The sequence below is a fragment of the Lygodium microphyllum genome, chromosome 2 (genome assembly GCF_053477565.2).
Source record: "Lygodium microphyllum isolate KBCC chromosome 2, Lygodium_microphyllum_v1.1.10, whole genome shotgun sequence".
NCBI lineage: Eukaryota > Viridiplantae > Streptophyta > Polypodiopsida > Schizaeales > Lygodiaceae > Lygodium > Lygodium microphyllum.
Window position 1 is genome coordinate 164,041,586 of NC_141136.1, and position 14,471 is coordinate 164,056,056.

Sequence of the window (14,471 nt, forward strand, 5' to 3'; positions counted from 1 at the left end):
GTAAAACAATGAAGGTGGGCTTTACCTAGTGGAAAGTGATACAGAGATCTAAAATTGAGGTATGTAAAAAGTGTTACTATAAGGTCAATTGATGCAAAATCTTGTAAGAAACAAAGACTTTGACATGAAGTAAACATTGGGTTTGAGAAGACTTTAAGGATAGTTATATTGTTGGGTGGCTTTTTTGTCCTAGAATGTATATACCCTTGGGTCTTAGCCATCATTGAGACCTATGACCCTTAGCTAATTTCTTTTCTTTAGGTGGCTTGATGTGCGTTAGCTCCCCTTTATGGAAAGTCTGCCTCGATTTTTGGTGCCCTCACACTGAGGATCCTTTTGGGTTTTTGGGTTGAAATATGAGTCAAAACCAAGCTCAAAATGGCTCCTAATTGATGATAGGTTCTCTTCAAGTAAAACTATGAGAGTGTTAATGGCTAGATCCTAGTCATAAAATATGAGACAGACCAATTAGAGATAGTTGATGATGAGGGTGAAGCTATGTTTGAAATTCAAGATCTAAGAGGTGAGGCATGGGTTTCGTATTGTGGGTTGGCTAAGACACCAATATAGTTGGAGTTTGCTGAAGATAGTATTTGAGATAGCCAATTTTGGATTAGGAGTTAAAGAGGAAGAACTACCTTTTGAAGCCCATGAAGCTATGTTGGAAAGAGACCAATTTATTGAAAACCTATTGGCTTATGGAAGTAGTTTACAAAGGGACTTGGACTTAGGTGACATGCAAGAGTGTTGTAGAAGGAAATCAAATTTCATTGAGGAAAAAACTTATGCTAAGATGGGTGTATTAGAGTTGTGTAAAGAAGAGGGTGATGTACCATGAGTGCCAAAACCTTATGAGATCTTAGAAGAATATGAGTTTCCACTTGTTTGTTTGAAGACCCTAGGGGACAACGGGAAAGTAAAGTGCCCAGTGTTAGTGAAGATGACAAGGAGGTGGTCAATGTGGTAGAGAGAGTCAATAGACTTGGATCAAAGGGGATGCCTTGAGTGGGGAGTTTGCTTTGCAATATATGTGGTTCACTAAAGGAACTCCTAGCACTATTGAAGAGGGGAAGGCCCTAGAGAGAGGCCAACATTGAACCTAAGTTTGTTAGTAAAGTTGATGATGTTATGTTAGAACATGGCAATGTTGTTGAAGACACAATTGATGTGTGTGTCTATAAAGACACTACTAGCTTGTGTAGAAACCCTATTCGAAAAGAAAGCTCTAGAGAAATACCAATTTCTAGAGAAACTTATTAGAGATGATAACCTAGATGATCATTTGAATCTTGAACCAAGGAAATCTATTATTAGTTAAGAGAAATAAATGTCTAGTCTAATGGGAACAAAATGTGCATTCGATGACCAAAAATCTTATACAAACCCTAGAGGGAGTCTATTAGCTTGGCCATATCATTGTTTAGAGGATGATGAGAGGTGGCTAGCAGCAATAGATGAAGGGGTCAATCATATTTTTGAATTGCCTATGAGATTCTATGATGTTAATTTACCTATTGAGGGGGATCATATGCTAGTTGTTAACAATGTATTTGAGAAGATACCCTTGCAAACAATTTCTTAGGATGCCGAGACTTTTGTTGAAATTGAGGAGAGTGGGGCTTCAAAATTTCATAATGTAGTTGACCCTTCAATCTTTGATTATGATGATGTTAGTTATGTGACTAGTGACTGCCTTACAGGATATGAGATGCCGTCAAGAGACTAGAGATGATGTAGATTTGTGGGTAGGGTGGGATTGCATGGGCATGCAAGTAGAAAGAGCCCTTATATGTAGTCTCATAAGTGTGAAGATGATTTTAGTGTTCATGATCCCTTAAGTATATCTCATGAAGCATCTAATGGCCAAGATGAATATCTGCCTAAAAAGGAGGATTGGGGTTTTGAAGAGTGTGAGATGCAGGTAGATGAAAAAATGAGAATAGCAATATAAAGAGCCAAGAAAAGGCTTTTAGGAATGGCATTACAAGACCAAGAAGGAAAGGAGAACAAGGGTAGACTTAATATTCAATTATGCTAGGACAGAAGATGAGAGTAGATCTAAACCTAGAGGGAGACCTACTAAGAAACACCATTGGATTGCAACTAGAACTACCTAGTATACAAAGCCCTAGGTCTCTATCAAGTTTGAATGGCTAATAGAGCACTTTAGTATCTTAAAGAAAGAAGAATGTGTGATAATTCATGGTGACATTTTATCTCATGTGCCCTATGGGTGAAATAAAGTATGACATGGGAATTTGTAAAAGTCTACAAAATATAAGGAAGATATTATGTGAAGAAGTAATGTAAATAATTTTATTGAATGAAAAAATAAAATATGGAGAGAATAGAGGACCTTAGACTAAGAAGTTTTCTCAATTGTAAATATGTTTATAGTATCTTTATATCTTGCTTACTTATTGGTATTGTTTGTGATAGTTAGGGTTTTGAACTTTTTGTAAATTTACTATCATGGGTCCAAGAAGCAAAGTAAGAGACTAAAAGCATGTATAGGTGGCCTAAAAAGTAATGTCTAGGACATTGCTTTTTGGCACTTAAAAGTGGGTAGTTGAAAGTATTTATAATTTCAAATAGAATTTCAATATTAATTTAGTAATAAATTTGGTAATTGAGACCAGAAAAAATCATTTTTTCTCCATTTAAAGAGGTTGGCAATTATGGCAACAACTCTGTTCTCTCTCTCTCTCTCTCTCTCTCTCTCATGTTCTTTCATTTGTTCTATCTCTATATTCACTCTTTCTTTCTATCTTTATATTTATAGGGTCTATAGAAGCTGAAGTGTTGTTCTCTTCTTTTTGACCTTTCTCTCTAAAAGCATTCTGTCTAGGATATTTAAAGCTCCCCACCTCTCTCTCTCTCTCTCTCTCTCTCTCTCTCTCTCTCTCTCTCTCTCTCTCTCTCTCTCGTGTATGGAAGCTTGATATGTGACAAGGTCGTGGAAGCACCACAAGTGACACACATATACACACTCACACTTCGATGTAGACTTGAGATGCACTCTATTTGGTCCTCTTGTACATCCTCCTTGGGGAACATCTTCCTTCTAATATGTAGACATTATTATTGCAAATTAGTGTAAGATGTTTTCATGTTTCTTTGAAAAGAGAGCATCTACTTATGATCTATCTTGTTGGTCTTATAGGCAAATCCCTTGCAACAATCGAACCCTCGACAATCTCTCTATCACTGAATAGAAAGGTTGAACTTTAGTGTAGAAAAACTAAGAGGAAATATTGGGATTATCAAAACTAGAAGCAACGAGTAGCAATGGTCAACTTTGGGATGGAACACAATATTGTGGTGCTCAATGAACAAAAGAAATGCAAAGAACACTTTGAGAAACTAACCATTGGAATGAATGCATGTACTACGAAAGAAATCTTTGATGAAGTTCTTCAACATCTTTCCTTCCATTCTATGTAGTGTAAGTCGAAAGAGTTTGAAGCAATCGTGTTGAGAAATGTATGCAACAATTTGAATCATGTGAAGATCCCAAGATCCTCAAATGAGTTTTCTCTAAAGAAATCAATGATGTTGATGTTAATGAATTGAGAAAGTGGGGGAGCAAAGCACTAACATTAGCATATCACAAGCTACCAAGCTTATGGGGATCCACAAAAGAAACCTATATACGACCGAACATCACTTGGAAATGGCAAAATGAAACTGATGGGTTGTTCCATGCATTTGCATGTCATAGACAAGATGGATAGAGAATCAACATGTCTCAAAGTATTAAAGACTTAGTCTTTCAGTTATGGATGGATGAGAAAAGGGTGTCCCCTAACAAAAAGGATATTTATAGTAAAGACTTACTAGATGTTTATAAGTAAGACAACTAGTCCACCTTTTGGAGGAGCCTCAAGTAGTACAACTTGGTTTGGATGTTTTGCATAGTGATACAATTCTAAGAAGTTTTGAAACATTTACTATACTAGTCTTTAGCAATTCCAAATGTAATTTTTGCATTAGTATATCTTTGTTTTTGAAGCAATGATGTTGGTGAATGGTGAAAGCAAAGCAAATCTCTATGACATGAGCATAGTGCAAAAACTGCCAAGCTTGTGGAAATCTATGAAAGTAACTTATATACAACCAAACATCACTTAGCAATGGCATGGGAAGCTAATGGTCTGTTACTTATATTTAACAATTTAGTATATTGGTCTAGAATAATTTATATTTGGTCTAGAATAATTTATATTGTTATTTTGCTTCAGTGTTTTTTAATATTTCCAAAGCACTTTATATTATTGTGTTTATTTGTCGATCCTTTCTATCTTTGAATCAATTTTCCATTTTATTGGAGCTAATCACAAGTGATACACTACAACTCATTTCTACTCTAAACAAGCGTTTTATTTTATACCCTACTATTTTATTTATAAACTAGTTTTTCACTTTATTAGAGCTAGATGTAAGGTGCACTACAACTCACAAGTGGTTGCCAACATTAACATTGCTACGCTACCACTTACAAGAGGTGTATGACTAGGTACAAGTGATTCATTGTATTACAAGTGCTATGCTACCAACTTATAATCACTTACAATCATTTCACCACAATGCACTACTTAAATCGCTTCACCATAGTATGCTACCACTTACATGGTACGAATGGTCATTATTAGTTACATGTGGTACATTACCAATTTTAAGTTGCCCCCTTTATGACTTGAAACCGGAATGCTATTCCTTGAAAATGGGGCACTATCATTCATAAGTGATGTACCACTCCCTACAAGTGGTGCCCTACCACTTGTAATTGCTCCTCTAAACTTTACAAGTGGTCTTTTACCACTTGCAAGTGGTCTATAACTACTTGTAATTGGTCCTATATCACTTGTAGCAACTGGTCCTCAATAACTTGCAATTGGTTCCTTGTCACTTGCAATTGGTGTCCCACTGCTCCTCTAAGCTTTACAAGTAGTCCCCTACTACTTGCAAGTGGTCCCCCACTACTTGAAACTAGTCCTATATCACTTGCAATTGGTCCTCAATAACTTGCAACAAGTCCCCTACCACTTCAACAACAAAACCCTCCCACTTACAAATGGTGCAATGCAGCTCTCAAGCGCTCCCATAGAACTTATAATTGGAGCACTATCACTTCCAGATGCTGAGCTACCATTGCCAAGTGGTTTGCTTTGCCTTACAAGTGGTCTCCTTGAAGGGAGTGAGCTCGGAGTGGAAGCATGTTAGCAGAAGCAAGAGCTATGGTAGAGAGAGAGAGAGAGAGAGAGAGAGAGAGAGAGAGAGAGAGAGAGAGAGAGAGATGGGAACTCCAACAGTCACAATGTGTTACTATCCTTCCCTTTATTCAAATGTCATTGAAAGAATAAAGAACGAAGTGACTTTGATGGGTGCCTGCCATCTACAGTGTACAGGTATGCAAGTACTATCAGTGTAGTAATACATGGATGGCTAGGTACATGTGCCTTTACCCCCAATAACCTCCCACTTAAAGGTAAATGTATGCCTAATAAGGAAAGAATAAGAAAAAAGTGACAAAGTACAAATATACATAACAGGATGAGAAAAGTCATCATCTCATCCAATGTCCATTAACTTCCTAATGAAGACAAAATTCCCTTCTACATTGAGAGACTTTTTGTGAGAAAATTTACAAGATTTTGGTTAGTCGAGATCTTGACAATATCAACAAACTTATCCTCAATGACCTCTTTGATGAAGTGGCAATGCACCTCAATGTGTTTTGTCTTCACATGGAAGATCAAATTCTTGGCTAACTTGATAGCACTCATAGAATTTGAATGTAGTATAGGGACCACATTAATAATACCAAGGTCTGGCCTAAACAAAGAGCCTCCTTGCAAGCCTCAGTGGTGGGTGCAACATACTTAGCCTCAGTAGTAGAGAGGGCCATGCATTTTTGTGCCTTGGACATCCAAGAAATAGCACCTCAAGCAAAGGTGAATACATCGCCAAAGGTGGACTTCCTAGTATCTACATGTTTTACATAATCAAAGTCAATGTATCCCACGACTCCTATATCCTAGCCACCATAATATATACACATTTTATTGTGCCCTTCAGGTACCTCATGATACCCTTGACAACAATCCAATGCTACCTACCAAGTATAGCCGTATAGCATGCTACAGCTCGCAATACAAATGCTATGTCAGAACGAGTGGCTATCATGACATATATCAAATTTCCCATAGCAGATGCATAAGGGATCTTGGCCATCTCGGTCTTCTACTCACATCAGAGCAATCGGCCTGATTAACCTTCACATGAGAAGGTAGAGGACAACCAATAGGCTTACCATCCTACAGATGAAGTAACTCAAGGACTTTCTGGACATAATCCTTCTATGATAGATAAAGGAGCCCCTTAGTGCGATAAGGCATGATGCACATCCCAAGAATATGCAAGGTATGTCCCATGTCATTCATCTCAAAGCTCTTCTTGAGTTGAGCTTTCAAGGCATCCAACTCATCACGAAAGCTCCCAACAATAAGCATATCATCCATATAGAGTAGAAAAATCATAAGGCTACCATCACAAGCCTTCTTCGTGTATAAACATGGTTTCATAGTACTACAGCTATATCCTTCTGAATGCATAAAAGCATCAAACTTGTGGTACCATCCCCTAGGTGCATGCTTAAGGCCATCCTACTAGGTGTTTGTTGCCTTTTTCTTCAAAGCCCTTTGGCTGCTATATATAGATATCATCATGCAAGTCCCCATGTAGAAAAGCTATCTTTACATCCATATGATAAAGGTCTAAATCTAGTTGAGTGACCAATGCTAGTACCAAGCATAGAGTTATCATTTTGACCACAATAGAAAATACTTTATCAAAGTCAACACCATATTTCTACTTGGAATTCTTAGCTACCAATTTGGCCTTATAAGTAGGCTTGGGCCATCCAAGGATACTTTTCAGCTTGTATGCTTGCATAGCAATGGCTTCTTAACACTAGGAAAAGGAACCAAATCCCATGTATGGTTTGTCTATAAGGGGTCAAACTCCGACTACATAGCCCTGCCCCATGAGTGACTATCATCTCTATGCATGGCCTCATCATAAGAAAGAGACTCACCTACATCTATCACTATAACATAATCCTTGGAGGGCGTAAAGTGCTCAGCTGATGCTAGCTTTAGTGGAGCATCTTAAAGCAGGCTGATCCTGCACAATAGTTAGGGCCTCAGCCATTGGAGCATTAGTTACTAAAAGTTGTCTAGCTGGATATACATGAGCAAGAGGCTCCTCTTGAAAGATCGCCTTGCATATCTCAACCACCTGCTTAGGCTGCTTATGTATCTTTTTCTCATGGAAAATGACATCATGGCTGTGGATAACCTTGCAAGTATGTGGATCCCATAGGAAATAGCCCATCTCACCTACATCCTCATAACCAAGAAAGATGCATTTCATAGACTTAGGATCCATCTTACTGCACTTGTCTTTGGAAATATGGCAAAATGCCTCACAATTAAGGCTGTGCAAATGAGCATATGATGAAGGTTTCTCAATCTAGACCTCCTCTACGACCCAGCAATCAATAGCAGTACAAGGGGACTGATTGATCAAGTGTACAGCAAAAGTAACAGTCTCAGTCCAAAAGTGCTATAGTAAGCCTACCTAGCTAAGCATATTGCAGACTCTCTCCTGAATTGTCATATTCATGAGTTCGATAATACCATTTTAGGGAGGGACAATAGCAGTACAAGGGGACTGATTGATCAAGTGTACAACAAAAGTAGTAGTCTCAGTCCAAAAGTGCTACAGTAAGCCTACCTAGCTAAGCATATTGTAGACTCTCTCCTGAATTGTCATATTCATGCATTCGATAATACCATTTTAGGGAGGGGTGCAAGGGGCATCAATTGATGCTTAATATCATGTTCATCACAAAAGTGCTCAAAAGATTTTGAGACATACTCACCCCCACTATCTAACCTTAGGCATTTCAGTCTATATCCAGATAGTTCTCAATAAGAGAAAACAAATACTGAAAGGTAGACAAGACATCTGATTTATACTTAATAGGGTAATCCTAGACCTTATGAAAGTAATCATCAGTGAATGTGACAAAGTACTTCACAACACCTAGTGATGATTGATAGGGCATGGGACCATATACATCCAAATGAACAAGAGCCAAAGGCTCACCCATACACTTCATGCTAGACTCCTAATGCGTACTAAGTGTTTTCTCACCATATAAGCAATGATCACAAGACTCAAAACACTTATAATCTAGGGGTAAGCATTTTCATTCCTTTCAAAGACATATACCCAAGGTAACAATGCCAAAGAGATACATGTGGAACTGCAATCACAGCCAAAACATAGTCAATTGACCTAGATATAAGCAAGGGATAGAGGGCACTAGACTTAGCACTACATGCACAATAGCAAGATTCTCACGTGTAATCTTCTATGGAATCACCAAAAGAGACAACATAATCTGCATCATCAAAGGTTTCATCAGAGATAAGCTCTTTGTGAGAGCTAGTACATGATGACATACATCATGAAGAGTGAACATGCTGGCTGAAACACTAGTTTTAAGGCACCACTTAGGAGTGGTTCTTCATATTTAGATCAATTTCCATGCATGACTCTTTTGCCAAAGTTAGGCCGGTTACACATGAGCCATGTATAGACAAAGTGCAAAAAAGTAGTGGCTTAATGAATGCAAAAAATATATAGGCCATTAAGCGGTGTGCTTTTATGCATGCCTCTTTTGCCAAATTTAGGTTGGTTGCATACCAACCCATAAACAAACAATGCAAAAAAATAGTGACCATTAAGCCACATCTTTTCATGCATGTTTTTTTGCCAAATTTAGGCCAATTACACATCAAGCCATGGATGGATAGAATGCAAAAGTTATTGTTAAGCCATGTGTTTTCATGCACGATTCATTTGCCAAATTTAGATCGATTACACACTAATGAGCTATGATGGACAGAATGCAAATAAATTATGGCTATAAGGCCACTATCTCCACACCATTCACTCTACTTTTTGTAGTTTGTGGACACATCTAGGCGAAACCTTGATGCTCCTGATCCACTATAGGACAACATTCCCATTTAATAAAATGTATCCGAGCCACATGACTATCAATAACAATCATTTCTCGTCTATCAAACTTCGCCAGTCAAGTTTCAACATTCCATGCCTCCCATGCATGCTCAAGCACGTGCTATGACATGCTACCTTCAACGAAGGCTTACACAGGACTACAACTCATGTGGAAAGGAGGAACATAATTGATTTTAGTAACTAGCAAATATAACAACTTCTATGAATAGTAATTAAAAAATTTGTAGTTGTTCAAGTCCAAATATTAAGGAAGTTGTCAAAGGCACCATGGGTTACCAAAAGCATCATTTTCAAAAGCTACCAAAAATGTCAACTTTCAAAAGTAGTAGCTATTAAGAATCATAAGTGAAGTTATGTAATGTGCATGCATGAACAAATGTCGACAACATATACTTCAGTATCCTATCAAGAAGTAATCAAGACTATACCCGCTCCAAACTCAATAGAATAACCAAACATTTGTAATCTTGAGCTACTTGAGTCTACCCCATAAGGGAAGCTCCACCTCAACCCCACACAGATCAATGTGAAATGGAAACTAAAGTTATATGCTATAGTCTCCTATTAGCCATCTAGCGTTACCAAACCCTTCCAAGTCTTGATAGATTATAGAAGTACTCATTCTTTTATTTCTCTGAATTATGCACAAAAATTAGGCATAGGAATTATGCACAAGGGAAGCTCCACCTCAACCCCACACGGATCAATGTGAAATGGAAACTAAAGTTATATGCTATAGTCTCCTATTAGCCATCTAGTGTCAGCAAACCCTTCCAAGTCTTGATAGATTATAGAAGTACTCATTCTTTTATTTCTGTGAATTATGGACAAAAATTAGGCATAGGAATTACTCAAGCACCTAAACTCCTAATAGAACTAGCTAATGGGAAAGAGATTGTGTCACCATACCAAACTAGAAATGTAGAGTTTGATCTAGGTAATGAACCTATAAACATAAGGTTCCATATCATGAATCTTGGTACCTATGAATGACTTCTCAGGATAAACTGGCACAATTGGGTCCCTTTTTGTCAAGAGTAGCATAAATCACAAATCTTTCCATTTTGGTCTCCCTTGAGTGAAAGGGAAGTGGAACCCAAGAGGAAGAAGCTTGGCGGTGAGAGCTATGGCAGATGGAGAGCAAGAGCCGAGAGAGAGAGAGAGAGAGAGAGAGAGAGAGAGAGACTCAAAAGTGGGAACTCCAACAACCACAATGTGTGGCCGGGCCTTCCTTTATTCAAACTGTCACTAAAGAATAAATAATAAGTGACTATGACGGGCGCTCGCCACCTGCAGTGTGCAGTGGCGGGTACTGTCAGTATAGTAATACACGAGCGGCTAGGCAGAGGCGCATTTACCTCCAACAACCTCCCACTTAAAGGTGAATCTACCCTAGTGAGAGAGAAAAAAGAAAAGACATTACAACATGTACACATGTACAATAGGATGAGGAAAAAGACGTCATCTCATCCAATGCCCATCAATCTCCTGAGGAAGGCAAAGCACTCAGTAGTGAGGCTCTTCTGAGCAAGTCTGTAGGATTTTGCTCAGTCAAAATCTTGACAAGATCAACAAACATGTCCTCAATGACCTTGCCAATGAAGTGATACCTCACCTCAATATGTTTCTTCTTCGCATTGAAGACCGGATTCTTGGTCAACTGAATGGCACTCATAGAATCCGAATGCGGTGTAGGCATAGTAGCTGTCATACCAAGGTCTGCAATCAAATGGCCTAACCGGATAGCCTCCTTACAAGCCTCTGTGGCTGCAACATACTCGGTCTCTGTAGTAGAAAGGGCCCTACACTTCTACGCCCTGGACATCCAAGAGATAGCCCCTCGAGCATAAGTGAACATATAGCCACAAGTGGACTTCCTACTATTTGCATGTCCTGCATAATCAGAGTCAGTGTACCCCACGACTCCTATATCCTGGCTGCCATAACAAAGACACATATCTATTGTGCCCTTCAGGTACCTCATGATACCCTTCATGGCATCCCAATGTTTCTTGCCATGTGTAGCCATATAACGTGCCACAACCCCAACTGCAAAAGCAATATCTGGACGAGTGGCTAGCATGGCATACATAAGACTGCCCACGGCTGATGCATAGGGAACGTTGGCCATCTCGACCCTCTGCTCATCTATCTACAGACAATCGACTTGTGAAACCTTCACATGAGAAGGTAATGGATAATGGACAGCCAATAGGCTTAACATCTTGCATGTGGAAGCACTCAAGGACTTTATGAATGTACTCCTTCTGTGCAGATAGAGTAGTCCCTGAGATCTATCACGTGTAATGCGCATACCAAGTACATGAGAGGCCTATCCCAGATCTTTCATCTCAAGGCTCTTCTTGAGCTGAGCCTTAAGAGCATCTAGATTCTCATGAGCTGTCCTTGCTAAAAGCATGTCATCCACATAGAGTACCAAAATCAATAAAGAACCGTCACAGGCTTTCTTTGTGTACAAGCATGGATCCATAGCACTACGACTGTAGCCCTATGGCTGCATGAATGCATCAAACTTACCATTCCCTAGGTGCTTGCTTCAAGCCATATAGACTATTCTTTAGCTTGCACACTAGGTGTTCCCTACCAGGGGCTGCAAAGCCCTTAGGCTACTCCATTTGGTACAAGTCCAGGTCAAGCTGTGCAACCAAGGCCAAGACTAAGCGCAAGGTGGTCATCTTAATCTTAACCACAAGAGAAAATACTTCATCAAAGTCAACACCATGCTCATGCTTAAAACCCTTAGCAACCAATCGAGCCTTGTATGCTGTCTTGGGGTATCTAGGGGTACTTTTGAGCTTGTACACCCACTTGCATGGCAAAGCCTTCTTACCCTGAGGCAAGGAAACCAAATCCCAAGTCTAATTCTTATGCAATGAGACAAGCTCAAACTGCATAGCCCTCTCCCAAGAGTGACAATCACCTCTGTGCATAGCCTTATCATAAGTGAGAGGCCCTCCTACATCTATAACCAGTACATAATCCTTAGAGGGCACAAAACGGTCAGGAGGTCATCTATCTCTAGTAGAATGTCTTAACCCAGGCTCTACTGCCTGATGACATCCTATCTAACATCAGCATGTCTAACATCTAGGCCATGAGCATCAGGTGATGCTACATGATGTCTAGCTGGCCGTGGAGCGGGCTGAACAAGAGCAGGTGGCTCCTTCTAAAAGATAGCTCTGCATACCTCAACCACTTTCTGAGGCTGCGTATGCATTTTCTCCTCATGAAAGATGACATCATGACTGCACATCACTTTTCGTGCCTGCGAATCCCATAGACAATAACCCATCTCTCTTGCATCTCCATAGCCAATGAAAATGCATTTGACACTTTTAGGATCCAGCTTATTGTGTTTGTCCTTGGGCACATGGTAGAGTGCCTCACATCCAAAGACATGCAAATGATCATAAGAGGGGGCTTGCATGCCCATACCTCCCCTGCAACTTGAAAGTCAATGCCACTGCTAAGCGACCTATCAATGAGATGCACTGCAGTAGTAACTGCATTAGTCCAAAAGTGCTACGGTAAGCCAGCCTAGCTAAGCATGCTACAGACCATTCTGGGGAGGGGTGTAAGGGGCAGTCAACTAATGCTTAATACCCCGCTCATCACAAAACTGCTCAAAAGCACGTGATACATACTCACCCCCATTATTTGACCTTAGGTATTTTAGCCTTTTCTCAGATTGGTTCTCTGCCAATGCAAGCCAACGCTGAAATGTGTCTAAGACATCGAATTTTCTCTTTATGGGATAAGCCCAAACCTTACATGAGTAATCGTCTATGAAAGTAACAAAGTACTTTGCTCCACCAAGTGACTGATAGGGCATACATCTAAGTGCACAAGAGCCAAGGGCTCACCCATGCATTTCTTACCAGACTTTTTATGCATATTTCTAGTCTACCTGCCATGAAAACAGTGATCACAAGAATCAAAATAGGAAGAGTCAAAAGGCGGAAGATACTGCAAAGCACGAAACATTTTCATTCCTTTAAGAGACATATGCCCCAAACGAGCATGCCAAAGGGATACATGGGGAATAGAACCCACAGACAAAACATGATCCAATGTAGCTCCAGATACAAGTAAGGGATAGAGGCTGTCAGACTTGGCACCTCTTGCAAGCACAAGCTTGCCACGAGTAATCTTCCATGCAGAGTCTCCAAAAGACACAAAATACCCTACATCATCAAGCTGTCCATCTAACATAAGGTTGCGAGTCAATGCAGGTATATGGCGTACATCATGCAAAACAAAGGAACTGCCAGAAGGAAACTACATCCTAATATCTCCAATGTCCACAATGTCAAGAGACCTGTCATCACCAAGATGCACAGAACCAGACATGGTACGATAGGTATGAAACCAATCTCAACAGGGTGTCACATGAAAGGACGCACCCGAATCCAAGATCTAGCACTGTGCATACATAGAATGTATCTCAGAAGCCTGTAAGGCATCTCATGAAGAAGCTGCAAGTATGTAACCATCATCTGAATCAATGGCTTGCATGACATTAACCTCTTCTATCTTCACACTAGACTTTGCATGTATAATACTGCACTCAAAAGACTTTTCCTGTACTTTTTCTTTTCCCTTTTCCTTATGCTTATCATCGTACATTTTTTGGCACTGCAACCTAATATGTCCTGCTTTCCCACAATAATGATAGGTAAGATTAGACTTCCGTCCACAAGACTTACTGCGACCACAAGACTTGGACTTGGACTTCTGAGAGTCCCTACCCTTATGATCATTATCATGCCTGCCATGTCTGCCACCTCTAATGGTCAATGCATGTGAAGAGCAAGAAGCATCATTGTTTCTCCTATTGATTTCCTCAATTAATAAAGCACTCTCAACATCTTTGATTTTTAGCCCATCAAGCTTGTTTGTGCATATGGCAGTATGGAAAACATCCCATGATTCAAGCAAGGTGCCAAGCAGAAACAACGGGTGCAGGTTGTCTTTGAACTCAATACCCTGTGACAATAGGACTCTTCAAGATAGCATGAAACTGACTGAAATGAGATGAAAGGGAGGTCCCCTCCTTCATGCAAAGGTCCATTAATTGCTTCAGCCAATACATCTGTGACACAGGATTCTGCTGCACATAGAGCTCTTGAATCTTCTCCCATAAATGCCATGCAATTGATTTTCATGTTCAACAATATTATGATGGACCTCTTCTGAGAGTGACAAAATAATGGTAGAGTTGCATAGCTCATCAACTTCCATCCAAACATCATCATCCATATCTTCAGGTTTAACATCCTTGAAATGCAAGGGTTTAATCTCCAACTTCTGCACCAAAACCTGCCATATTTGGGACT